This window comes from Notechis scutatus, chromosome 2, assembly GCF_049901735.1.
Source record: "Notechis scutatus isolate UNSWTSFEM ecotype Mainland chromosome 2, rNotScu1.2, whole genome shotgun sequence".
NCBI lineage: Eukaryota > Metazoa > Chordata > Lepidosauria > Squamata > Elapidae > Notechis > Notechis scutatus.
Window position 1 is genome coordinate 18,580,377 of NC_142010.1, and position 26,855 is coordinate 18,607,231.

A 26,855-nucleotide genomic window follows, 5' to 3' on the forward strand; every position below is an offset into this window, starting at 1 on the left:
CACCTCTGGTTGAGGTTCTGGAAAGGGTGTAGAGAAGAACAATTAAGATGATCAGGGGGCCAGAGGCTAAAACATATGAAGAACAGTTCCAGGAATTGGGGATGTCTAGTTTAATAAAAAGAACTAGGCATGACATGATAGCAGTGTTTCAATATTTGAGGGGCTGCCACAAACTTATTTTCCAAAGCATCAGAAGACAAGAAAAGAAGCAATGGATGGAAATTAACCAAGGAGAGAAGCAACCTAGAACTAAGGAGACATTTCCTGACAGTGAGAACAATCAACCAGCTTGCCTTCAGAAATTGTGGGTGCTTCATCACTGGAGGCTTTTAAGAAGAGATCGGACATCCATTTGTCTGAAATGGCATAGACTTGAGCAGGGGGTTGGACTGGAAAACCTCCAAGAATTCCTTGCAACTGTGATGATGTTGATGAACATCCCGCCACCCACCCATCCTGCCCTGCCAGATTCCCAAATGGTCCCCATTTCATTCCACATGTTCCTCCTCCATCCCTCACAATTCCTCACTTACCTTCTGGAAACCTGCAGAACTCGGGAGGCAGGGGAAGAGAAGGAGAGCAGGAGTTTCTTACTGAACCCCTGACATCTTACTGAACCAGCGGCATTCTTTTGTTCTCAAGTGCACCTTGTGAAACCTGATCTGCTGGACTAGGCAAAGTAGCTCTTCCTGCTCCCTCTGCCTCTTTATCTCTTAGCTCTTTATTGTTCGTTCTCCATTTGGGCAGAGCTAGATCAGGTTTTAAAATGTGCTTCGCTCGTCTTGTCCACCAGGTGTTCCACAAACAATTCTGCATAGCCCTGAAGATAGTCATCTGAGCCACCCTTCCCTAAAATAGAGCAGATGACCCTAACTCAGCAAATGCAATAAAGGCAGAGAAATAAAGGCATGTCACCACCAAGGTAGGTCTTGATAGCAGCTCTAACCTGTTGAGTTGCACTCATCCCTCGTTTTACTCTAGCAGTACTCCAGACATCTTTTGGTCTTTCCCTTTTACAGGGAGTATTCAGAGTGATGGGCCAAGTGGTGCAGTGGCCTAGAGGTGGAGCTCTCACCTCACAATCAGGAAGGCTGTGAGTTCGATCCTAGGTAGAGGCAGATATTGCTCTCTCTGGGCACAATGAGACTCTATCTGCTGAACAAAGCTCTGCATTGGCAACAGGAAGAGCATCTGGCCAGTAAACACTCAGCTCCATTTAGTTGCCCAGACTCCACCTCACAAAGGATTATGGGGTCATTAAACAAAGATGATGATGATTCAGAGTGATGGGCTGAGACAAGATACACAGGTGCAAACCTGTCCAGGGCTTTGGCCACTTTCTGGTTCCAGGCTACAACCAGAACCTCCAGTACAAAGGAGTTCCAAGGATATCTCCCAGCTCCCTTTGGAACCCAAGCAGGTCCATCTGTTGCAGGAGTGGGCCATTTGAATACAACCTGCCTCCCTGCAGAGAATGTTGGCATGAACAAATCTCAAGAGACAACAGGGCGTGGGCTGACCATGACAGAGAGGATAGTGATAGATCTCTCATCAGATCATATTGTCAGTGTTCCAACAAGATCATATCTGTAGTATTAGCACTGCCCCAAAATGGGGTGGTGGATGTCTTGAACTAGGCCCATGGCATCCATGAATTGAGTCACTTCCAAGGCCATCCCAAGGGACAGGAGTTTGAATTCTCCAGGATCATAAGCCTGGAGAACTTCACCACCAACCCTGAGATTGGCCACCAGTAGCTCAGCCAGTAAGGTTGCTATGCAGCAGAGAGGCTGGTACAATAGCAACAATCCCAGCTGATCCTACGAGTCCAGCTTCACAGCCAGAAACTTTTGAGGAACATTGCCCCTGAATGCCAAAAGAGATTCCTGGATAGCAACTGTTACCTCCCCCACCCCCCTAGGATCATGACTGGTGCCAAACCCTAAACCCAGCTGGACACATCTCCAAGAGGAGATCCTCCCTGGTGTCAGCCAGGTCTCAGTGGTGCACATCAGATCAGCTTGCTTCTCCGCAATGAGTTCACTAATAAGGTATTTTGCTCAAGGGATATTTGTATACATTTCTCAACAGTGATTTCCATATTTGGCTATCAAAGCTTGTCTTCATCTGTTTTCCTTCCTCCTTTCCATCCTTTTTTTGTTACTTCTCCATCATACTATTTTCATTCCCTGATTTTTCCAAAGCAGTTGGAAAGGGACTGCTAATCATGTCTGCAGACTTTGGTATTGATAACACCATGAAATGATCTATGTTCTCTAGTTGAACCAGAAAAGGCTAGTTATCCTACTCATTCTCATTCTCCCCCACCCCTACTCTCTCTCCCTCCCTTCCTCCCTCCCCTCCCTCTCTCTCCCTTCCTGTCTCTCCCTCCCTCCCTCTTTATCTCTCTCTCACACACACACATCCTTGATGCCTCACACGAGCTACTGCCAGTTCTGCAGCTCTTCATGTCAAAATTTGTGAAATAAATTGTTAGCACTCAATTTAACCCATCTTTTCACTTTATCTCCCTTTACACATTACAAGAGATGATACCTAGAATCCTTTTCAATGTTTGTTTGTGGTTTTGTGGAGCCTTCTTAAAAATGGAGTCCCCGATAGGCTCAGGAGAGCAGTAACTGCTCGCCGAATAGCAGGGGGTTGCAACGAGGCAGCCACTTTAGGAAAAGTGGCACATAGCATCGCTCTCCAATTCACTCATTAAATGACTGTCTGGCACAGGGTGCCTCAGGGCCCAGAAGCGGCCCTGGGAGGCCTAGCACAGGCCCTGTCCTGGGCCTCCTCAACTCCCTGAGGCACTCTGCTTCCCATGCCTCAAGGTCCCCCACAGGGCCTTGGGCCTGCTTCCCACCCCACTGGGTCCCACACACTCCTCCCACCCCCCATCCCCCCACCAGCCCATCACTGATCAGGCACTTATCTTCATAAATCTCCTTCTTAAAGCTCTGAAGATCTCATTGGGGAGATGGCCACAAGATCTTGTGATGACTCAAGCTCTGTTTATTATCTTGTAAACAATTGGCAAATCAAATAAATAAATAAAATAAATAAATAAAATAAATAAATAAGTTATCTGCATCACTTCAGAGATTCATTGGAGCAGAAGAACAAGCTGCTCCTTCCCTAGGCTATGGAAGTGAGTGCCATTTTCAAATCAGCCGCAATGAACCATGACTGTTCAAAATGGCCCTCGCTTCTAGAAGCAGGCCATGTGGCTTAGGGACCATCCATCCATCCCATTTCTATGGCTGCCCATCTCAGTCAAAGACTCTGGACAACTTAAAGTTCAGTTTACACTTTTTCTCCAGTGCCATCTCCACAGCACTGCAGAGCTCTTCAAGGCTCATGTTTGGGAAGCAGAGATTAAAAGGAAAACTTCTGATTTCAATTTATATTTATTTTAAGAACCTTCTGAATTAAGATAAAAATCTGTTGCCTATATTTCTTTGCTTTGCCACAAGTCCACCTGAGGTGATAAACAGTACTTTCTTTACAATTGCATTTCCAGCATACATTTGAAATTCCTTTTTCTGTGTTTGGCAATTTTCCAGGCATTAAATATACCAACAATACCTCATCTTATAGATATCTTCTTGCTTCAGATTATAATATAAACTTCAGTCCTATTTTCTCATTTCTCAATATCATTATATTATAGTTAAAAATATTTGCCTGTTAAGTCATACTTTGCCTGTTAATATAATGATATTCATTTTCTTTATTCAGTTTCAACATGTTAGAAACCTTGGCAAGAGCATATTCATCAATAGCATACAATGCAATCTCAAATTCATTTTTGTAAATTCAAAACCATAGTTTTTTCCTTATCTAACTTAATTTTTTCTTTTAACTGCAAATATGTGACAATGAAAAATATGCCCCTCTGTCTCCAGTTCCTTTTCCTTCTTCAAACTAGGTTAATCTTGAATAAAACATACTATTTCACCATAGATCTATCAGGTTGGTCTTACTGTCATAGCTTTTCTAAAGAAAGTTTTTTTTAGGGTGACAACCAAAGAGATATCTTAGGTGACAGGCATGTTTTATATTTATTCCAAATTCTTAGGATGGCACACCTACTTCCAGTTTGCTCATCGTCAGAGTTGGAGCGGAATCCGTGATCATGCATGGTTTTGCTTCGAGCTAATTTGCTGGAGGGTCACAATCAGGACCAGAACCACCCTGGAAGGGTGATGAAGAAAGGGGGAATTGCCTGGAGGGTTGAGGGGAGCAGCAACTCCCATCCCTGACAGGAAAAACCCCTTCCAAAGGCTTGTGGGGGGGGGTTATTTGTTTTGGATGGCTGTCAAGGCTTCTTTGATGGGTACTTGGGTGAAGAGGGATATGACATCGAAGCTCACAAGTAGGTCGCTGGGTTGTAGGTTTTGTTTCTTTATTGTTTCTATGAAGTGGAAGGAGTTTTGTACGTGTGAGGTGATGGATTCTGTGTAGGGCTGGAGTTGTGTGGTGAGAAATTTGACAAGATTCTGTAGAGGTGAGCCTATGGAGCTGACTATGGGTCTGAGTGGTATTCCTTCTTTGTGTATCTTGGGGAGGCCATAAAGCTTAGGGCATCTGGATGATTTCTCTCTGGGTATGATTATTTGCTGGATTTCTTCACTGATGGGGGAGGCTTTTATTTTGGATCTGGTGGTTTTTTTCCAGGTAGGTGGTGGGGTCTGTCTTTAGGGGTTTGTATGTGCGGTCTAGGAGTAGGTTGGTTAACTTGGTTTGGTAGTCAGATGTGTTCATAACCACTGTCGCGTTGCCCTTGTCTGCTGGTAGGATTATTATGCTGGTGTCTTCTTTCAGGTTACGTAGTGCAGTTTGTTCTTCTTTGGATAAGTTGCTTTTGGGTGGTTTGCTAGTGCAGGGGATGTTGGTGATTTCGAGTCTGATTCTATTAGCATCATCAGGGTTGGTTTTGGTCAGGCTGGTTTCAACTCCGCATATGATGGTTTCTGTGGGGATGTGTTTGGGAGCGACAGCAAAGTTGAATCCTTTTGAATCAGACTCGAAATCACCAACATCCTCTGCACTAGTTATATGGTATTCAGCTTTGTTCAGGTATTTTCCCACGTCATTATAGTTGTGCTTTTAAAGTTGTAGCAACGTTTCAACAGAATCTCATCTGCCATCATCAGGCTTCTGTATTGTGTTCGTCTGTAGACGAACACAATACAGAACACAATACAGAACACAGACGAACACAGTACAGAAGCCTGATGATGGCAGATGAGATTCTGCCGAAACGTTGCTACAACTTTAAAAGCACAACTATAATGACGTGGGAAAATACCCACGAGCTTTGTTCGGGTATTCTCCCACGTCATTGTAGTTGTGCTTTTAAAGTTGTAGCAACATTTTGGCAGAATCTCATCTGCCATCATCAGGCTTCTGTATTGTGTTCATTCTGATATATATATATACATATATATATACATCACCATGAAGATGCGGCACCATGAAGATGCGGCACGACCACAAACGCAAAGCCAAACAGCAGGATCACAGCTCACAGGCTCAAATCCCCCAGCAATTAAGACTAACCTTAGCACAACCAAGCCCCCACCTGAACAGAACACACCCCCAGCCAATCAGAGCACAGCCAACCCCCCAGCCAATCAGAGCACAGCCAGGCCCCCAACCAATGAGAACACACCCCCACCCAATCAGAACACAGCCAAGCCCCCACCCAATCAAGTCACACCCCCACTAGCACTTAAAAGGAAGAAGCAGCTGTAAGCTCACATTACTCTGAGAAGCACAGAGCCGAAGACACAAGCCTGAAGATGATGAATGAGACTTCATCGAAATGTTGCCTAGATACTTCCAGTCTTACGCGGGAGAAAACCTGAATAACCAAAGATCCACATACAAATACCCGCGAGAACCTCAGAAAACTAATATATATATATATATATATATATAAATAAATGGATGGCACACCTAACAAAATAAGTCACCTTAGCTTTGTCATGCCACAGATAGGTGTGCCATCCAAATTTTAATTCATGGTCATCCAAATCTTTTTCTTTAAGGTCACCCAGTCAATCATGCAAACCAAACAGTAAGTGTCAAAGTATAGTTTTAAGCCTGGTAGATCCAATCCTCTTTCTCTTTCGTATTCTGCAAGAATTTACATTTAATTCTTGTTTTTGTCCATTTGCCATGTGAATGAATGTGTGTGTGTGTGTGTGTGTCATTGTTTGAATGGAATATGGGCCATAAATACTGGTAATTTCTTAAATTTGTCTGAAATGGTATAGGGTTTCCTGGTTTAGTAGGTCCCCTCCAACTCTTATTCTGATATTCTGAAATAAAAACAATATCAGGTAAACCATTCATCTTAATTACAAAAAGTATGCCTAACAAAGATAATTGTATTTTTTTCTACCTCAGTAAGCCATTTTTAATGTCATTCCAAACAGTCACATAATTATTCTGAAATAAATTGCCGGTAGAATTTGTATTATTAGTCAATGTAACCCCAAGATAGTGAGGCTTTTGCTCCACTTTAGAACCTGATTTTCTCATCAAAATTTCCAGATTGTGCATAGTCATATACTTAGGCAACATTTTTGCTTTTTAAAGATGGCTAAAGCACCAAAGTCATTCAGCTGCTTCATTAAATATTGCATTTCACTTTTCAGATCTTGTACAATCAAAACAAAATCATCATCAACAGTTCTCAATTTGTACATTCCTTTTTTAATCTTCAAACATATTTTCCCCTACCTAATATCTCCAGTCAAGACTTCCAAAATTAAAGTAAAAAAAGGAGATAAGAGACATTCTTGCCTTGTATTCTTTTTGATCTCATATAGCTCAGTTAAGTCTCCATTAACAATAATATGAGCTTGTAGAGCTGTATATATCTTCTTAATCCCTTGAATAAATTTCTCCCCAAAGTTCGTATTTAGGAGCTTCCCACTTTTGATGAGGTTGTCTTGTCCAATTTTGCTACAATTTTGTTACAACTGCATAAAAAACCTTTCTTCATGTAGCACTGTGCACTACTGGCCCCTTCTGAATTTATATATGCACACAAGCCTTCTCCATGAATTGGAAACCTGCAGAAAGAACAAGGAGTTATTATCAGCATGACAGAGATAACTGAGGAGGAAATTAGCATTACAGGAAGGATCCTTCCAAGAAGATTCCCATTTTTAAAGCATACTGAATTTCACCCAACATTATGCTTCCAGGCTGCAGGGTCAAGTGGGGGCCAAGCTTGGAGTCTTATGCTACCATAAATAGCATAAGCTTATGCTATTTCATTAGAATTCATGAAACCTTATCTAGTCATTCCCAGGGGAAGGCAAGCAGTCTGGGAGATTCTTTTAATATAGGTGATAAACAATAAAGTTCATTTTGAGGCTATTCACAGTTGGTTGTGTTTGCTTGCGTCTGACAAAGTGATTATAACTCTGAAGTTTATAGCAGTTATTTATTTATCTAGCTTCTATGCCACCCATCTCGCCAGAGGTTACTCTTGGTGGCTTACAGACAGGGGTGGACTTCAAAAATTTCAACAACTGGTTCTCTGCCCAGCTGCTGGGTGGGCGTGGCCATGGTGGGCGTGGCCTAGCTAGCCTCCTGCTTCATGGCGGAAGACAGTGGTGGGATTAATTTTTTTTTACTACAGGTTCTGTGGGTGAGGCGTGGCTTGGTGGGCATGGTATGGCTTGGTGGGCATGGCTTAGTGGGCATGGCAAGGGAAGGATACTGTAAAATCTCCATTCCCTCCCCACTCAAGGGAAAGGATACTGTAAAATCCCCATTCCCTCCCCACCCCACTAACCTGCTTTCCAGCTCCGTTCTCCTGTGCAGGGCAACAAAGAAGATCCAGCCGATTAGCTGGGACTCGGGAGGCAGAGAATAGATGGGGTGGGGCCAGTCAGAGGTGGGATTTGCCAGTTCTCTGAACTCCTCAACATTTCCTGTTTCAAACTGGGCCACATAAGTGATGAGGAAGTGCATGTGATGAGGAAGTGCTTGAGTGGAGGATGCTTGTGCTCATGCGCAAAGCTCTAGTTTTGCGAACAGAGGGTACTCACATGCGCAAGTGGAGTTTCACACAAAAGCACAAGTGCCCTTCACTCATGATCGAAGCTCCATTTGTGAGAATGAAGGGCATGCATGCATGCTGCTCGCACCAATGGAGCTGTGTGCATGCACATGGTCCTGCCACTCAAATGTCCTCCCCGTGCCAGGCCGGGCTGCAAAGGTGGAAAGGTTAGGGACCGCTGCCCTAGATAGTGTACAGGATATTTCTGATATAGTGTCAGAACTAGAGATGTTAAAATCCCAGAGCCACAAGTTCCACACATGCAAAACCAACAAAATAATACACAGACAAACAATTGATACAAACTCACGGTAAACCGTTTCAAACTCGATTGCAGAAAATATGACTTCAGCAACAGAGTGGTCAATGCCTAGAATGCTCTACCTGACTCCGTTGTTACATCCTCAAATCCTCACAGCTTCAAACTCAACTGTCTACCTTGGACCTCACCCAATTCTTAAGAGGTCCGTAAAGGTGGTATGCATAAGTGCCCCAGCGTGCCTACAATCCTTGTCTTACTGTCCTCATTTATCTGTATTCACTTCCTTCGTTCATGTTTATGCTCATACTTATACCTGCTATCTTGTACATGTTTGACAAACAAACAAATTGGGGTCTGGAGGACCCAGGACAGGGAAGTTGGAGTATAAAGAATACATGCTCACATGCACACACAAACAAAACAGAAAGCATCCATTTGGAGGGATCTCAAGCATAAATGACCTGATAGTTGAAACATGGCAGCTATTTCCAACCTCTGTTATTATAAGAGATTTCAGAATATTTTAAAACCATCAATGATATCTAGAATATGAGAATTAATTAGCCAAATCTCAATGGAATACTTTCCAGAATTGTTAAAATTCCATTAGAATTTAACTCTGAATATTACAAGATGTGAGCACTCCCTAATTAATATAAATTTGGTTATGATAATATGACAAATACATGTTTCCAATGTTTGCCATTAGTGTTTGTTAGTTGTAATTTAATTATCTAAGTTATTAACTGCTAAAGAAACAAATATGACAGTTGTTGTTAAGTATCTGCCAAGCACCTTAGGCAGTCAATAGCATTAGAGTTTGAAGTATAAAGCACAAAAGTAAAATCTTGGTTCAAAATTTGAAGGATCACTTGAAAAGTTAGACAAGTTTTTAGTAAACACTCTTAAAGCATAACAAATAACTTGGACAGAAATGAATGGCATTCCTTTTATAGACTTACAGAATATGAAGTGTTAGAAGTTCAGGTGTGGGTAATACCCTTGCACACTGGATTTTAACATTGGAAACTATCCCTTTGTATACTATTGATTTCTCTCATTTTGTGTGTACTATGGGTATTTGATTTGAAGGCCATTTAATCACATCTCCAAATCAGATCCCTTCACCCAATCCAATATTCAAATCAACCTGATTTGATGTTTTGGTTCTTTTCAAATAAGCAATTTTCCAAAGAAGAGTGAATCAAAGTAGTAAATTAAGGATTTGAATCAGCTCGGTGGTGGTGATACATCACTAATTATACATCACTGTTAGATTATGTAGTGTATATTGGAGGTGGTGATCCTCTAAGAGCTGTATGCAACGAAATTTCATTTTAATGTATGCCGATTAGTGTTCATTAAAGGGTGATGAAGTTATTATTGTGTTATTCTATTCTAATACATACAGTATGATCCTTAATATATATACTGACATTTGCCATTTGACTATTACATTGTGTCATAGCAATGTTCCTCAATTTTAGTAAATTTAAGAAGTGTGGACTTCAGCTACCAGAATGCACCAGGCACTCATGCTAGCTGGGAATTCTGGGAGTTGAAGGCCTTGTATCTTAAAGTTATCAGGTTGAGAAACCCTGTCTTATGGAATGTGTCTTTTTTGGAGGGGTGGGGGGAAGCTAACTGCAATGTTATGATAAACTGGGCTGTCCCTTCCTGCTTACAAAAGTATCAAAATTGGCACCAGACCCATCTGCTCTTGAACTTGTGTATCATCTCAGCTATCCTGAACATCTCAGTCCATCGCAGTTGGCCAGCAGTGCATGAACCACCAGATGTTACATGCTGTTGCCTGAGCAATTCTCCCCCCCACACACACACACTTTTTTTGTTTCATATATTTTGAGGAGAGAAGCTTTGCTAAAAAATATCTTTATTCTTATTATCCTTTCATCCTGAAGTGTTATGTATATAAATGCTTGAAATAGGAAAATAGCTCTGTAGGTCTATAAACAAAATTGTTAAAAAACGTACTTACTGATTTTTAAACTCCGTGCCATTGGACCATTTCCAGACCTTGTTAGTTTCTCTTGAAAGGTCAAACCAGTAATCAAATGGACGTAACATATGCACCCAGAAATCCTAGAAGGAAAATAATGTATAATGAAATCCCCATTTCATCCCCATAATTGGAGATAGAAAGTGATGTATATTGGCCGTTCAATTTACTATTTTTGACCATTGAGTGCCAATATAAATCATTTGTGTTAAATTGTTTCATTTGTAGAAAATCCTAAAATTCAGTTAACATTAATGAATTAATTAAAGCAATGTCTGTGTAACTGCCTTGACAGAATTATTTCAGAGACAGTGGGCTTGTCCATTCTTTTGGGGAGAGATGTACACAGAAATTGGGTCTTTTGCATCCAAAGTCGACTAAAAGGAGGCCTGCAATGATATATACCTTGTCTCTATTTATATTTAAGGTGCATTGGACAGAAGGAATACATTAGTTTCCCTCACTCATAATGATACCTCTACTTAAATATTTCTTAACATTAATATGAATATCTCATCAAGATAACAAAAAGCTTTATGCAGATGAAGTCTTTGTTTGGTTATCTGCATTCAGCCTGATGTTGACTCTTACTGTTCACATAGATTTCACCTTCTCTTAGACTGCAGGGGTCTTCAAACTTGACAGCTTTAAGACTTGTGGACTTCAACTCCCAGAATTCTTCCTCCAGTCATGTTAGCTCGGGAATTCTGGGAGTTGAAGTCCACAAATCTTAAACTTGCCAAGTTTGAAGACCCTTGTCTTAGAGGACCTGTCCCCAGCCTGATCTTTCAGGTCTTCCAAAGGTGAGCCAGTTGCTGCTGTAATTGATTATATGTTTTACTGCTGGTCATCTTCTTTTTCTCTTTCCTTTGACCTTTCCCAGAATTATAGACTTAAGAGAGCAGAGTCTTTTAAGATAGGCCTCGACATACAATCATAATGTAAATCTCCCATTATGGGTGTATGTCTTAACATTTGTAAAATGGGTTAGTTATGATTTACCCAAGCCTTACCCAATTTTACAACTTTTTTGCAGCAGTTGGTAAGTGAATGACTGCAGTCATTAAGCAAATCATGGTTGTTAAGCAGATCAATGATTTGCTATGGGCATGGTTTTGTCAAAACCTGGAAGGGCCAGAGTTCAGCCAAACCACCATAAACAGTCATGTGACTGAAGGACATTGCAAATGGCTGTAAATGCAGCCATGTTGCTGAGTGCCCAAAGCTGGATCATGTGACTATGGAATGAGCCTAGCAATTGAAACATTGAATCCTGGTCATAAGTCATCTTTTTGGGGGCCAGTCATAACTTCAAACAGTCATAAGTTGAGGGCTACCTGGATATAAAGTTCCCAGAACACAAACCTGGTCACAAGGGAAGCTGAATTGGAAGAAGATAAGTATGCTTTAATCATTGCAAGAAGAAGCATCGATAATCTGTGCTATGCTGATGACACTACCATGATAGCCAAAACTGCGAAGGATTTGTATACTCTGTGTAAGGCCCAGACTCTCTCCCCTTCAAACGATAAGAATGAACTTCTGAAATCTGGGTATTTCAAAAGGAATTCTTTATTGAAAAAGGAAGTTATCCAGGTAATAGTCAAAGCAAGGTCTAATATGCATCCAGGCATGCAGCATAGATAAAGGGAGTTAGACCCCCTCCCCTTAGTCTGATGTGGATTTCGTCAATACAAAGAAGCAACATGTTAATCCCCCCCTTTTTTTTTCTGGGAACGTAGCTTGGAAAAGTTTCCCAGGAAGTTTCTTTCGGAGCTGGAATCTTTTATGGCCCCTTCTCTTGCTATTTCTCGAAGAGGTGACAAGTGTCCAGCCATATGGGCTCCAGTCTCCAGTTGTTTATCATGTGCAAGTTATACAGATTCAATACAAGACTTAAGATATTCAGGTTACATCAAAAAGGATTACTTGTACCAACTCTCTCCCCCCCCCCCCTTTCTTTTTCCATTGAACAATGGCAGATACACAGATCTGACACTCTGGTAATAAAAGTCAAGGAATACAGGGAAAATTTGGACTAAAATCATGTATGATAGAAACTAATGACAACAGGTAAAAAACTAGTCATAGAACTGACAAAAATGAGAACTATGCAGGCAATGGTTTTCCCCTATAACATTTTGTGAAAATTTGGCTTTGTAGAAGCAGGATAAAACATTTGAAATGAGAACTATGCAGGCAATGGTTTTCCCCTATAACAATTTGTGAAAATTTGGCTTTGTAGAAGCAGGATAAAACATTTGAAATGAGAACTATGCAGGCAATGGTTTTCCCCTATAACAATTTGGTGAAAATTTGGCTTTGTAGAAGCAGGATAAAACATTTGAAATGAGAACTATGCAGGCAATGGTTTCCCCTATAACAATTTGTGAAAATTTGGCTTTGTAGAAGCAGGATAAAACATTTGAAATGAGAACTATGCAGGCAATGGTTTTCCCCTATAACAATTTGTGAAAATTTGGCTTTGTAGAAGCAGGATAAAAGCTTTTCAACTTTGAAGTTGGGGAAGACTCCTGATAATACCATGGATTGTTAAGAAATACATCATAGAACAAATCAATCCAGAGTTCTTAGTTGAGGTACAAATGACCAGGCTGAATCAAATGTTTTGAATACCCTGTGTGAAGAGCTATTTCTCTGGAAAACTCTATAATGCTGTGGAAAGTGGAAGGAAAAGAAGAGGATGGCCAGCACAAGATGGATGGAGTCACAGGAGTGAAGGATATACTTCTGGAACACCTGAAATGCCAGGTTGGGGGCAAATATTAATAAGAAATAATAAAGCAGCAAATGGAAAATATGGGCTTGTCAACATTAGGAGAGGCATCTTCAATCTTACCCTTATTATTTGGCATTGCTATTATTCCACTTTCAATAATTTTAAAGAAAATAAATCTTGGCTAACAAACAACAGGAAATATTGATGAAATCCCACATTTGGATGTAGCTTTACGGAAAAACAGAACTCGAAATCTAGTCGTTAACAAACACTGTAAGAATTTTTAGTACATATATGGCAATGGAATTTGGTCTAGAGCAATAAATTGGGATAAAATCCACAAACAGTAATGGACTTGAAATGCTGAATGATGAAACTATCAGGAACCATCAGGATGATACCTACAAGTATTTGGATATTTTGCAGTTGGATAACATCAAACATGGAAAAGTTAAAATTAAAATGTGATTAGCAAAAAATACATCAAAAGATGTTTTATAGATGGCACTTTGCACCAGCAAAACTGGCAAAGATGTTTAAAGACAAAACAGCCCAAAGCTGGAAGTGTTATCAGATATCCAGAACATATTACCATACGTGGTGGACATGCGTAGAAGCTAAAAGATATTGGATAAAAGTACACACATGGCTGCAGAAATGACAAAGAAATGTATAGATTTGAAACCTGAAATATTTTTATTAGGGATGGTACCTGAATGTTATAGTAAAGAAGAAATATATTTAATTATACATGTATTAACAGCAGCTAGGATTGTATTTGCTCAGAATTAGAAAAGCGATAAAATACTGGCACAGGGAAAAGTGATTGAGAAAATATATTAGTGTGCAGAGATGAATAGATTAACACTGGCAATTAAACAAAAAGAAGAAACTGAATATTACATGATACGGGATTTATTTTATCAATGGTTAGAAAATAAAACAAGTTAAAATTGAGTAGATGAATATATAAAGAAATAAGTTAAGATTGTTATAAAGATAATAGACATAAGAGCAGAGGTAGAATTCAAATTTTTTAACAACCAGTTATGTGGGCATGGCTTAATTGGTGGGTATGGCTTGGTAGTCATGTGACTGGGTGGACGTGGCTTGGGGTCATGTTATTGGCTGGGGTGGCCAACTCAATATCACTCACATCGAGGCATGCATCTCCTCACCTGACCTCTCATGACTGTGGGGATGCTGCAACAGTTGTGTGAAAAATGGTCATAAGTCACTTTTTTCAGTGCCATTGTACCTTTGAATGGTCACTCCACACAAGCAAAGTACCAGCAAAGGAGGGGGAAAAAACTCCAGAGATGTCCTGAGACAGGAAGTCTAGTCCTGTCAAGAATGTAAAAAGGGTTAACGGAGAGGCAGTTTCTGTAAGCAACACCAGAATGTTTCCTTCCTGCTTTCCTTACAGGATTAGGCCAGTAATTTCTTCTAACAACCGGTTGTCCGAACTGCTTAGAATGTTAACAACCGGTTCTAGCGAATAGGTGCAAACCTGTAGAATCCCACCCCTGCATAAGAGCTAATGATTTATAAAGAAAATGTGATTATTGTTATATTGCTAAGAAAAAACATTAATTACAATTGTTAGCACAAGATATATGTATTCAGTCGACACACTGTATGGATGAAAGATGAAATTATTGTAAATATAAAAAAATAAAAATAATTTTAAAAAAAGATACAGTGAGAAAAGTGCAAAAGGCAAAACTGAATATTGGAAACATCATTGAAGTCAATACGCGGGCTATACCTGTGAGATGATACACTGTTGCACCTGGACATAAGCTGAATTGGACAGTTTGGACCAGAAAACAAGAAAGCTAATGACAAGTCATTATGAATTACATTGGCTGTTTACATAATAGACAGCCAAAAAGAAGCACCGATGCAAGTTAAAAGTTGGAACTTACTGAAGTTGCAGGAAACAAAACACCAGTATTGAAATATGTAATAAAACATTTTACCAAAGAGACAAATTAAAGACAATATGAGGGTAATCCTGGACACATTGGAATATTACGAGGCGCACCCTGAAAAACAAATGGCTTTGATATTCTTAGATGCCCAAAAGGCATTTGATAATGTGAATTGGAGATTTATGTTATTATTATTGGAACAGATGGGCTTTGCTAGAAAATTTATCCAAGCAATAGAAGCCATATATTATAAGCAAACGGCAAAAGTAATGATAGATGGCGAATTTACAGACTCTATTAATATTAAAAAAGGTACAAGACAAGGATGTCCATTATCTCCTTTGTTATTTGTATTGACCTGGGAAGTGTTAAGTAGAAATATTAGAGAGGATACAAATATAAAAGGAATGAAAGTTAAAAAGGAGGAATTTAAATTGCAAGCCTTTTGCAGACGACTTGGTCTTTATTTTGGAAGATCCTCTAGAGACAGCTTTAAAACTATTGGAAAAGATAGAGATGTATGGTGAGATGGCTGGCTTGAAAATAAATAAAGACAAAACAAAGACTCTGACAAAGAACATGTTATTAAGACAAAGAGAAGAGCTGACAGACCTATTGAAAATTCAAGTTACGAACAAAGTTAAATATTTGGGGATATATTTGACGTCAAGATGTACTACACTGAAAGAGAATAACTATATTAAACTTAAACAGCAGATAGCATCTGATCTGAAAAAATGGGAAAACCTACAATTGTCATTGATAGGTAGAATTTCAACAATTAAGATGAATATTTTACCTAGAATTTTATATTTATTCCAAACAATACCAATTAGGTTAGGTAAGGATTACTTTGAAGAATTAAATAAAATTGTGTTGAAGTATATATGGCAAGGTAAGAAAGCGAGAATAAAATTAAAACTCTTACAGGATGTTAGAATTAGAGGAGGATTTGGCCTTCCTAATTGGGAGTTGTATTATCAAGCTGCAAACTTAATGTGGGCTAAAGAATGGATAACGTTAAGAAAGACTAGATTGTTGGCATTAGAAGGACATGATTTATTATTGGGTTGGCATGCTTTTCTATGGTATAAGGGAACTAAATCACAGGGTTACTTTAGAAGGCATTATATATGGGAATCGTTATGGTTGAATTGGGAGAAAATTAAGAAACAATGTTATTTGAAAATCCCAGTTTGGTTATCAACTATTGAAGCTTTTTCTTATCCTATAACCTATAAGAAGGAACAAACAGTTAGATATGGGGAATTACTAGATGAAAAGGGTGAACTTAAAACGATGCAAAATTTAGAAGAACAAGGTATAAAGATGAATTGGTTTTCATATGCGCAAATACATTCAAGGTATCTTAAAGATTCTAAAATGGAAGGATTCTATGATAAATTGACTGATTTAGATAGGATTTTGACAGGTACTGATGAAAAAGTGATCAAAAATTATATAATTATTTGTTGGAAATTAAATTAGAGGAAGAACAAGTTAAAGAAACAATGATTGCTTGGGGGAAGAATTTTGGATATGGGATTGATTTAGAGAAATGGCAAAAATTGTGGTCTCAAAATTACAAAATGACAATGTCAACAGCATATAAAGAAAATTTGTATAAGATGTTTTATAGGTGGCACTTTCCCTGACAAGAATTGCAAGAATGTTCAAGAACAAATCTGAAAAATGCTGGAAATGTCATCAGATTCCTGGCTCATATTACCATATGTGGTGGACTTGTGAGGAGGCCAGGAAATACTGGACTAGAATTCGCATATGGTTGGAAAAAATGACAAAGAAACATATAGATTTGAATTCCAGAGATTTTTTTGTTGGGAATCTTACCTGATACGTATAATAAAAATTTAAAATATTTGATTGTAAATGTATTAACAGCGGCTAGGATTGTATTTGCTAAAAATTGGAAGAGTGAGAAAATACCATTAGAGGAAGAAATTATTAAGAAAATACTGGAATGTGCTGAAATGAGTAGATTGACATTTGAAATTAGAGAACAAGAAGATAAACAATTTTATGAAGTTTGGGATCTTTTTTATCAATGGTTAGATAATACAATATAATAATAGAATATTTAGAAACCTAGGAAATAACGAATATACATTTTTATTTTTTTTGGTTTTGATAATATTTTGATAATATTTTATTAAGATAGACTTGGTATGATTTTACGATCTGTTATAAAATAAATTAACTAAATTATAGTTATCTCGCTTAAGTATGAATTAGTAAAATTATAGTCGGGTGATTGTTTAATAGTGATATTGGGATATATGGTTGTTGATTGATAATATGAGTTATTATGTAACATAATTACTATGATGACTATGAAATGGATGCACAAAAAGGAGTGGTAAACCAACCGATACACTGTCTGTAAACTTATGAAGAACGATGATGTTTTTATGTTATGTTTTATGTTTTATGTGTTTTTGTTTGTTGTTAAAATCAATAAAACTTTTAATAAAAAAGAAAAGAAATATGTAATAAAACATGAATGGAATGCTGACAAGGTAAAGCATTACATGGCCAATTTCTACAAAAGATCAAGGAGAATGTGGATAAAGATAAACCTGGCACTGGCTTACAAATGGATAATTAAAAATGAAACTGAAGTCTTGATTTTGGTTGCTCAAAAGGAAACTAGTCAAACTTATTCAACCAAGGTCAGAATTTAAAAAAAAAAAAAAATCAAATGATTCAAAGTGCAGATTGTGCAAAGAAGCAGATGAAACAATAGTTTATATATTCAACTTGCACAAGAAGGTTACATGAATAGATTAGAAACAAAAACATAACACAGTCACCAAATGATCCAGTGGAACGTATGTAAAATTAACATGTGCCAATAGTAAAAAAAATGGTGGGAATATGTAGTTGAAAAAATAGTAATAAATGAGCAGGTTCAGATATTGTGGGATTTCTAAATATAGATAGATAGCTTGAATTTGAATTCCAGAGGGGTAATGGGTCTTGGATTTTAATGCACTCTTTAATTTAGGAGATTTTAGGTATCCACATTCAAAAATTATGCTGTAATTCAAAAACTGTCATTTGGGATAATCTTTGGGTACAAACTGACAAACAGATAAGCATAATGGGAGTTTTAGTAGTATACAGGTAATAGTAATAAATGTAAAAAGACTGCTTTTTATATTTGTGACTGCCAGGAATTATGCAATTAATCATGATGTCTCCTTATTTCTTACCAATTCCTTCTGAGTATCAATTACTGCCAAGGATGCATTATGTAAGGAACAGATCTTTAAACTCATAAACCAATCATTTTTTCAGACTCCATTCATTGGTTCAGCCGCTGGTGGGAAGATTTGAATCCTGTCAGTGGCTGAAGTGTTGGACAGCACCGGCTATAAAAAGCCAGCGCCTACCATGTTTGTTTGCTTTTTGATTCCGGCTTTAAAAGAAAGAGTTTCTTCGCACTGCTCCTTCCTCATCCATGCCCATTTAACACTGCCAATGAGGATGGGATCCTGAAGAAGACAAGGACCTCGTGGGCACTGCGGCCATTTTCCAGCTGAATCACGAACTCAACCGTTCCAACCAACAGCGAACCAACATGGCCCACCGACCCCTATCGATCCCATTCGAGCAAATCAAGGAGAAGTGGTCCTTGTACATGGGAAGATTCAACCTAAACTTGGAGGTGAACGGGATGCGGACAGCATCCAATGCAAAGAAGAAGGCTTTCTTTTTGACCTATTGTGATTCGGAACTCTATGAACTGGCCGAAGCAGATGAGTTGGCAAACGTCTCCTGGGATGAGCTGCAACAAGCATTGAAGGGGCATTTTGACCCTACCCCATAATACCTGGCAAACCGGAATGACTTCTACATCCAGAGCCAAAAGGAGAGGGAAAGCATAAATGATTTCATGGCCACATTGAGGAGACTATCAAAAACTGTAAAATCTCAAATGCTGAAGAAATGATCTGAGACTGGCTAGTCCTCGGCCTCAGGGATTTAACTTTGCAGAAGTGACTGTTTGCAAGGGAGGATGTCTCATTCAAGGAGGCCCTGGAAGAAGCGAAAGCCGCGGAAGCCTCCAACTGTTCTATAGCCCAAGTCAAGGGCAGCAGCAATGTCCATGCCATCCATACCACGATGAGGGCACCGTGCAGTCCATCCCACTCTGAGAACAACGACAGTGAGGAGGAAGATGTGCACCGGGTAAAATCCAGAAAATCCGGAATCACCAAGAAAGCCAAGCCTTGTGGAGGCTGCAAAGGGAACCATCCCTGGTCTGCCTGCCGTTTTAAGGAGACCATCTGCAGGCGGTGCAAGAGGAAAGGCCACATCACAGAAGTCTGCAGAGCTAGCCAACTAACGGGCAAACAGAGATGCAAGGCATACTCCCCAACCAGGCAATACAAGGGTCGGAAGGCATTTGGTGCGAAATTCAAAAACAAGAAGGTGCCTGGGGGGAAGACACCCACCATACAATCATGAGCTACGCACACGCCCTCATGGGCCACACAGACACTTTTGAATCCAACAAGATCCTCACCAAGGTGAGGATTGATGGGACCCTGTGCCCGATGGGAGTTGACTCCAGGTCTTATATATCAATGATTTCCTGGGAGGCTTTTCAGAAAATCAACTCCTGCATTTGCCAAAGTCAACTCCAGCCACAACGAATAATACTAAAAGAATACCAAGGCTACAGAATACCAATACTGGGGAAGAAAACCTTCTACGTGGAATACGGGGACTTCCGGGGAACCCTACCACTGACCATCGTGGGCTGCGATCTCTCCAGTCTCCTAGGGCAGGGGTCATCAACCTTTTGGATCTCAAGGACCACCAAATTCAAACTTTTAAATCCCGGGGACCACTAATATGATTTTTTAAAAAAGCTAAATATATTTAATATAATTTATTATGTTAATGTTATATATATATATATATATATATATATATATATATATATATATATATATATATATATATATATATATCTTTGGTTATTGGTTTTCTCCCGCGTAAGATTGGAAGTATCTAGGCAACGTTTTGATGAAGTCTCATTCATCATCTTCAGGCTTGTGTCTTCGGCTCTGTGCTTCTCATTCACTCTGAGAAGCACAGAGCCGAAGACACAAGCCTGAAGATGATGAATGAGACTTCATCAAACGTGCCTAGATACTTCCAATCTTACGCGGGAGAAAACCCAATAACCAAAGATCCACATACAAATACCCGCGAGAACCTCAGAAATATATACCCTGTTTCTCCAACAATACGGCCTCCCCCAATAGGAAGTCCCAGCATGTTTTATAGGCATGAAATGAAATTAAGCCCCTCCCCCCAAATTAAGGCCTATATTAAAACATGCAAAATGGGGGGGAAATGGGGGGGCTTGCTGTTAGGAAGTTGCACACCCGGATATGGTGCTGCCTGCGTTGACCCTGATACAAAGTGCCCCACCAACGCCGAGGTCAACATCCAAGTCGTCGCCACCTGCCTGCCCAAAGATGCAAGGGGTGGGGAATTAAGTCACCCCCGAAAAGACGGCTTAGCCATTTTTTCGGGGCTCAAAAAAAAAAAAAAGACCCGGCCTTATTATATGAGAAACACGGTATATATATATATGGCATTCAGCTTTGTTCGGGTATTTTCCCACATCATTGTAGTTGTGCTTTTAAAGTTGTAGCAACGTTTCAGCAGAATCTCATCTGCCATCATCAGGCTTCTGTATATATACAGAATATATATATATATATTCTGAATATATTATATATATATACACACACATACATATACACACACACATACATACATCATACACACACACACACACACACACACACACACACACACTTACTTATTTAATTATAACAAAAATGTAAATGCTTAATAATAACAAAATAAAATGTTCTGGGCTGGAAGCCTCCCCCACCTGGCACCTTCCAAAGAGACAGAAGAGAACGCTGTGTGTGTGTGTGTGTGTGTGTGTGTGTGTGAGCTGAGGGGCCTCGGGGCAACTGCTGTTGGGAGAAGCAGAGGGAGAAAGGGGGCTTTGCTCTCCTTGGGGGGCAGTGCCCCTTGGCTGCCACTCCAGGGGCTTCTCAGCAGGCATCTGCCTGCAGAAGGACTGCCGCTCTTGGTGATTAATTGGGGGAGGGGAGGGGGAGAAGGTGGGAGCTCCTTTCAGATCCTGGGTGGAGGATTGAGAGGCTCAGAACTGCAGCCGAGGAAAAGCTGGGGGGGGCTCTTCCAGCGTCACCTGGAGACAGGCAAGGAAAGGTGTCCCTGGGGGCACTTCGCTCGCTTTAGCACTTCGCTGCCAAACCCAGCCACAGCCAGTGATTATTTGGGGGTGGGGGGGAAGAGAGAAAGTATCTCTCGCATTACCAGGGGAGGAAAGGAGACAAAACAAAGCTCACTCTTTCACTGAGACCTACAAAACGCCAATCTACCGTGTTCCAGGAGTTCTTCAAAATCATCAAATGCGCCTACTTGCAGTTCTCGCGCCTCCCGGCTCAGGTCCCTGAGATGCATGCTCCCACACACAGTGGCGGTGACAACAACAGTCCCCTCCCCCAGTGCCCGCTGTCAGCTCTCCCCATTAGTTTTCTAGCCTTGAATTGCTCCCGGCTCTCTCTCTTTCCTCCCCCCCCCACCCACGTGCAGGCAGGAAAGGGAGACGGAGCCTTGCACAGCTCTCCCCTTTTCCAGCCCTTGCTGCCTCTCCCAACATCGAAGCCTCAGAAACGCAGGCAAAGCCGCCACAGCAGTAGCGCCCTGAGTTGCTTGCTTCTCCACTACTGCCTCCTCCTCCTCCTCCAGCACCACTTCCTTCTCTGGGTAGGGCGATTCTTAACTAACCGAGCATGCTAAGGCAACTCAGGACGCTGAAACAAGATGGCGGCATCCAAGCAAACATTCTTTGCGGCCCGGTACAAAACGATCCACGGCCCGGTACCAGTCTGGGGCCCGGTGGTTGGGGACCACTGTCCTAGGGAGAGAATGGTTTGTGCCACTACAGATCAGCTTTACCAGCATCCACGCATCATCATTAAACAGAACAAGCAGTGAAAGCAACCTAGATGCTTTGGAGAGGGAATTCCGGGATGTCTTCAGCAGTGAACTGGGCAAGTATAAGGGGACCCCTATCAGTTTCAACCTCAACCCCAACATAGCCCCGGTCAGACTGAAGTCCTGGAGAGTCCCTTTTGCTCTGCAGCCCAAGGTTAAAGAGCAACTAGACAAGCTGGTAGCTCAAGGGGTCCTCGAACTGGTAGACCAAGTGAGGTGGGAGACCCCTATAGTGACCCCTGTGAAGCCCGATGGGTCAGTCCGGATTTGTGTGGACTACAAGAGTATCCTGAACCTCACGCTGCAACAGAGCACATATCCGTTGCCAGTGGTCCAGCACCTATTACATTCCTTGGGCCAGGGCAAAATTTTCGCTAAATTGGACCTAGCGCAGGTGTACCAACAATTGCCTGTGGATGCAGCCACCACCGAAGCCCAAACGATCGTGACCCAAAGGGGCGCATTCAAGTGCAACCAGCTGCAATTTGGGATTAGCATAGCCCCCAGCCTATTCCAAAACATAATGGAAAGGCTAATACAAGGTCTGCCGGGAGTAGTCCCCTATTTTGACAATGTAATAATCTCGGCCAGAGACAAACCCCAGCTAATGAAGAGGATCCAAACGGTACTAGAACAATTCCAAGAAGCAGGGCTTAAGTTAAAAAGGGACAAATGCTACATTGCCGTACCGAGCGTAGAGTTCTTGGGTTTCCTAATCGATGGGTCAGGCATCCGACCCACAGACAGCAAGATGAAAGCAATTAAGGAAGCCCCACCGCACAGAGCAAAGCTAAACTTCAAGCTTTCTTGGGATTACTAAACTTTTATAACATATTTTTGCCGCAGAAGACGATGATAGTGGAGCCACTCCATAGACTGCTGCACAAAAATACAACCTGGAAGTGCGCCCCCCCCGAAGATGCCGTGTTCACCAAAGTAAAGAATATTTTAACATCAGACACCATACTAATGCAATATAGCGAGACCCTGCCAATATGGCTAACCTGTGACATGTCACCATATGGCATCGGAGCAGTATTGAGCCACAAGCTACTGAACGGGAGGGAGGCTCCCATAGCCTACTATTCTAAGAGTTTGTCCAAAACTGAATGAAACTACAGCCAAATAGACAAAGAAGCCCTTGCCGGCATAGCCGGAGTGAAACGTTTTCACAAATACCTATACGGCAGACACTTCAAGTTGGTCACAGACCACAAGCGGCTGCTTGGCATTCTCTCAGGGAACAAACCTACATCCAATATTTTATCGCTGAGAATGCTAAGATGGACAGTTTTCCTGCCAGCCTATAACTGCAGCCTTCTATACAGACCAAGAAAGAACATTCCACACGCCGACGCACTCAGCAGGTGCCCCCTGCCAGACCTAGTGGAAGACCCAGCCCCCGCGACTTCTGTATTCCTTGCAAAACGCCTCGAGCTGGGCTTCTTGACGGCAGCAGACATCGCGACACTCACTGCGAAGGACAAAATGTTGGCGCGAGTTTTGAACTGGGTATGGTGGGGCTGGCTGGACAAGACAGAAGAGGAGGAATTCAAGCCATTTAAAAACAGACGGCTAGAACTGTCAGCATAAGGGGGTGTTTGTTATGGGGAGACAGGGTGGTTTTACCGCAGCCATTAAGGAAAAGACTTTTGGGATTGCTACATAAAGGGCACCCCAGGATGGTAAAAATGAAGGCCCTAGCAAGGAGTTACATCTGGTGGCCGGGGATAGACAGAGACATTGAGACCTGGGTCGCCACATGCTCACCATGCCAGGAGTCCCAATCTGCCCCTCCCTCAGCACCCCCCCAAGTGGGAAAAGCCCTCAGTACCATGGGGTCTAGAGCATTCTGTGTAATGGCCATTCCCCATTTAATGTCTGCTTGCCCTCTCATAATCACTTCCTTTCCAATTAATGTAAATAAAAATATTAATTTTCTTCTTGCTAATTATCCCAGCACTGCGATGAACATTCCAATGGGTAGGGAAATGGGAAAAAGAGGGCTAGAAAGTTTGTCCTTTTACCCAGCTTATAATGAGTAAAGTTCTAAAACCCTTCCTTGCCATTTGGGCTCACCCAATTGTTTGGAGCCATATCCTTCTGATGCTGTAAAACAATGAAAAACTGAAGAAAAATCTGCACAGTTGCAGTCACATGACTTTCCAGATAACATTGGACGCTCTGGAATCAATTGCCATCACTAAATGTGGAGTAACCCTATTGTTCTCCTATACAAGGGAAGTGATAGTCTACTAGGGAGTTAATTTGTAAAATGAGTCTGAGAAAGTATCTGGCAGATTTGTGATCAAGATGGTATGGAAAGTGTCAATGCAATCAACTTGAGAACTGCAGTATGGTTATATGGTCGGCAGGAGAAAAATAGACCAGATTTTTACTCTTCAGCAAGTCATTTAGATAAATATAAATATGTAAAAAGCAAGTTCCCTGCACATTTGTCCATTTAGAGAAAATATATGATAAAATGAATTATGGAATATTTTGGATGAATATGGAAGATGGTTGCTGAATGCAATAAGAATTGTTTATGATGGAAGTGAAACATTTATGAGAATAAATAGACATTTTTGTGAGTGGTTCAACATGGAATAAGGTAAAGATGTGTGCCAAATGTATTACAGATAAATGTGAAAGAAATTTTGTGGTGATTTTAGAGTAAGTGTACCCAGATAAATGCCATGGCATTGGCTCCAAATCTAAATAATTGGCAGCAAATTTTACAGGGATTGTATGATGCAACAAAGACTATGACTCTAAAAATGGAGAAAGTTTAAGACTGCAAAGCTGGTAAAAAGGAGGGAGAGGATATTTGGTCTGTTGCAAGGAATAAATGTCAAGAAAAGTGAAAATGGCTGGTGTGTGTAAGAGTGCAGTTCTGCTTATCTTTGACACTGAGTCATTTGATGGGACTCTGGAGATGTGCCTTTTCTATTATGATGCCTGTCCTGTGGAATTAGGTCCTCCACCCACACCCCACAACCACACCCTGAAATATGACTGGCCCCAAATTTGTTACTTTTAGGGAAGCTCAAAAGACCTGGCTGTTATCTTGGGCTCTGGGACCAGGATGCCTCTCCTGGGAGGTGTATTAGATATTGTGCCTCAGTTTGATTTGATTTGATTTATTTGATTTGTCAATTGCTTACAAGATAATAGGTATAAGTATATACATAGTTATGGATACATGAAATGGGTACATATAAGAAAAATAAAAGAAACAATAGGACAGGGACGGTAGGCACGTTGGTGCGCTTATGCACGCCCCCTACAGACCTCTTAGGAAAGGGGTGAGGCCAATAGTAGACAGTCTAAGGTTAAAGTTTTGGGGGTTTGGGAAAGAAACCACACAGTCAGGTAGAGTATTCCAGACATTGACCGCTCTGTTGCTGAAGTCGTATTTCCTGCAGTCAAGTTTGGTGTAGTTTACCTTGAGTTTGTATCTATTGTGTGCTCTTGTGTTGTTATGGTTGAAGCTGAAGTATTCATTGACAGGTAAGTCATTGAAATGTATGATTTTATATACCATACTTAGATCAGACCGAAGACGGCGTAATTCAAGGTTTTCTAGGTCTAGAATTTCAAGTCTGGTGGCATAAGGTATTCTGCAACGAGTAGAGGAGTGGAGAACTCTTCTTGTGAAATATTTCTGGACTTTCTCAACTGTGCTAATATCAGATAAGTAATGTGGGTTCCAGACTGATGAGCTGTATTCGAGCATTGGTCTAGCTAATGTTTTGGATGCTCTAGTTAGTAGTGTGATATTACCAGAGAAAAAGCTACGTAGGATTAGGTTAACAACTCTTAATGCCTTTTTGGCTATGTAGTTACAGTGGGCTCTAGCACTTAGATCATTAGAGATGAGTATTCCAAGGTCCTTGACAGAGCTTGGATCATCAACAAGATCTTGGCTATTCAACTTGTATTTTATTTTCTGATTTTTTTTGCCAATATGTAAGACAGAGCATTTATTTGTTGAGATTTGAAGTTGCCATTTGTTTGACCATTCTGATACATAGTCAAGATCTTTTTGAAGGGTAGCAGTATTGTCTGTGGTATTGAATAGCTTTACATCATCAGCGAAAAGAATGCAGTTGCTCTTAATATGATCACAGAGGTCATTTATGCAGAGTATGAAGAGAGTTGGTCCTAGAACACTGCCTTGGGGGACACCACTATTGACAGGTACATAATTTGATAGGACACTCCCAATTTTGACAATTTGTTGTCTGTTTGACAGGAATGCTTCTATCCAGTTATGTAGTTGTCCAGAGATACCATAAGATTTTAGTTTTAGTAGTTTGTCGTGTACCACTGAATCAAAAGCTTTACAGAAGTCTATGTAGATTGCATCTATTGTTTTGCCCTGATCAAGTTGTGTAGTCCATATGTTTTTGCAGTGTAAGAGTTGCAGATTACAGGATAGTTTTTTTCTGAAACCAAATTGTTTATTGGAGAGTTGTTTGTTTGTCTCTAAGTGGAGGATAATGGATTGGTTAATAATTGATTCCATGACTTTACAGGTGATGCAGCATAAGGAGATTGGTCTGTAATTTTCAACTAGGCTGGGGTCTCCCTTTTTGAAGATGGGGATGACTGTGGCTTGTGACCATAGTTTTGGCAAGGAGCTAGTCCTGAAAATTTTTTCAAAGATTATGCTTAGAGGTTCGGCTATGGCAGTGGATAGCTTTTTTAAGAAGTAGGCACATATT

The 26,855-nt window shown here is 40.6% G+C and overlaps 1 long non-coding RNA gene across 1 annotated transcript; it reads right to left on the reverse strand.

The window, feature by feature from the left end:
• Positions 1 to 6,177: 6,177 nt before the first annotated feature.
• Positions 6,178 to 18,367, reverse strand: LOC148131863 (uncharacterized). The gene is made up of 3 exons (XR_015747434.1): positions 18,282 to 18,367; positions 10,354 to 10,457; positions 6,178 to 7,094 (listed from the first exon to the last, which is right to left on the reverse strand). It is a non-coding gene; the product is annotated as an uncharacterized LOC148131863 (long non-coding RNA).
• Between the last annotated feature and the right edge of the window lie 8,488 nt (positions 18,368 to 26,855).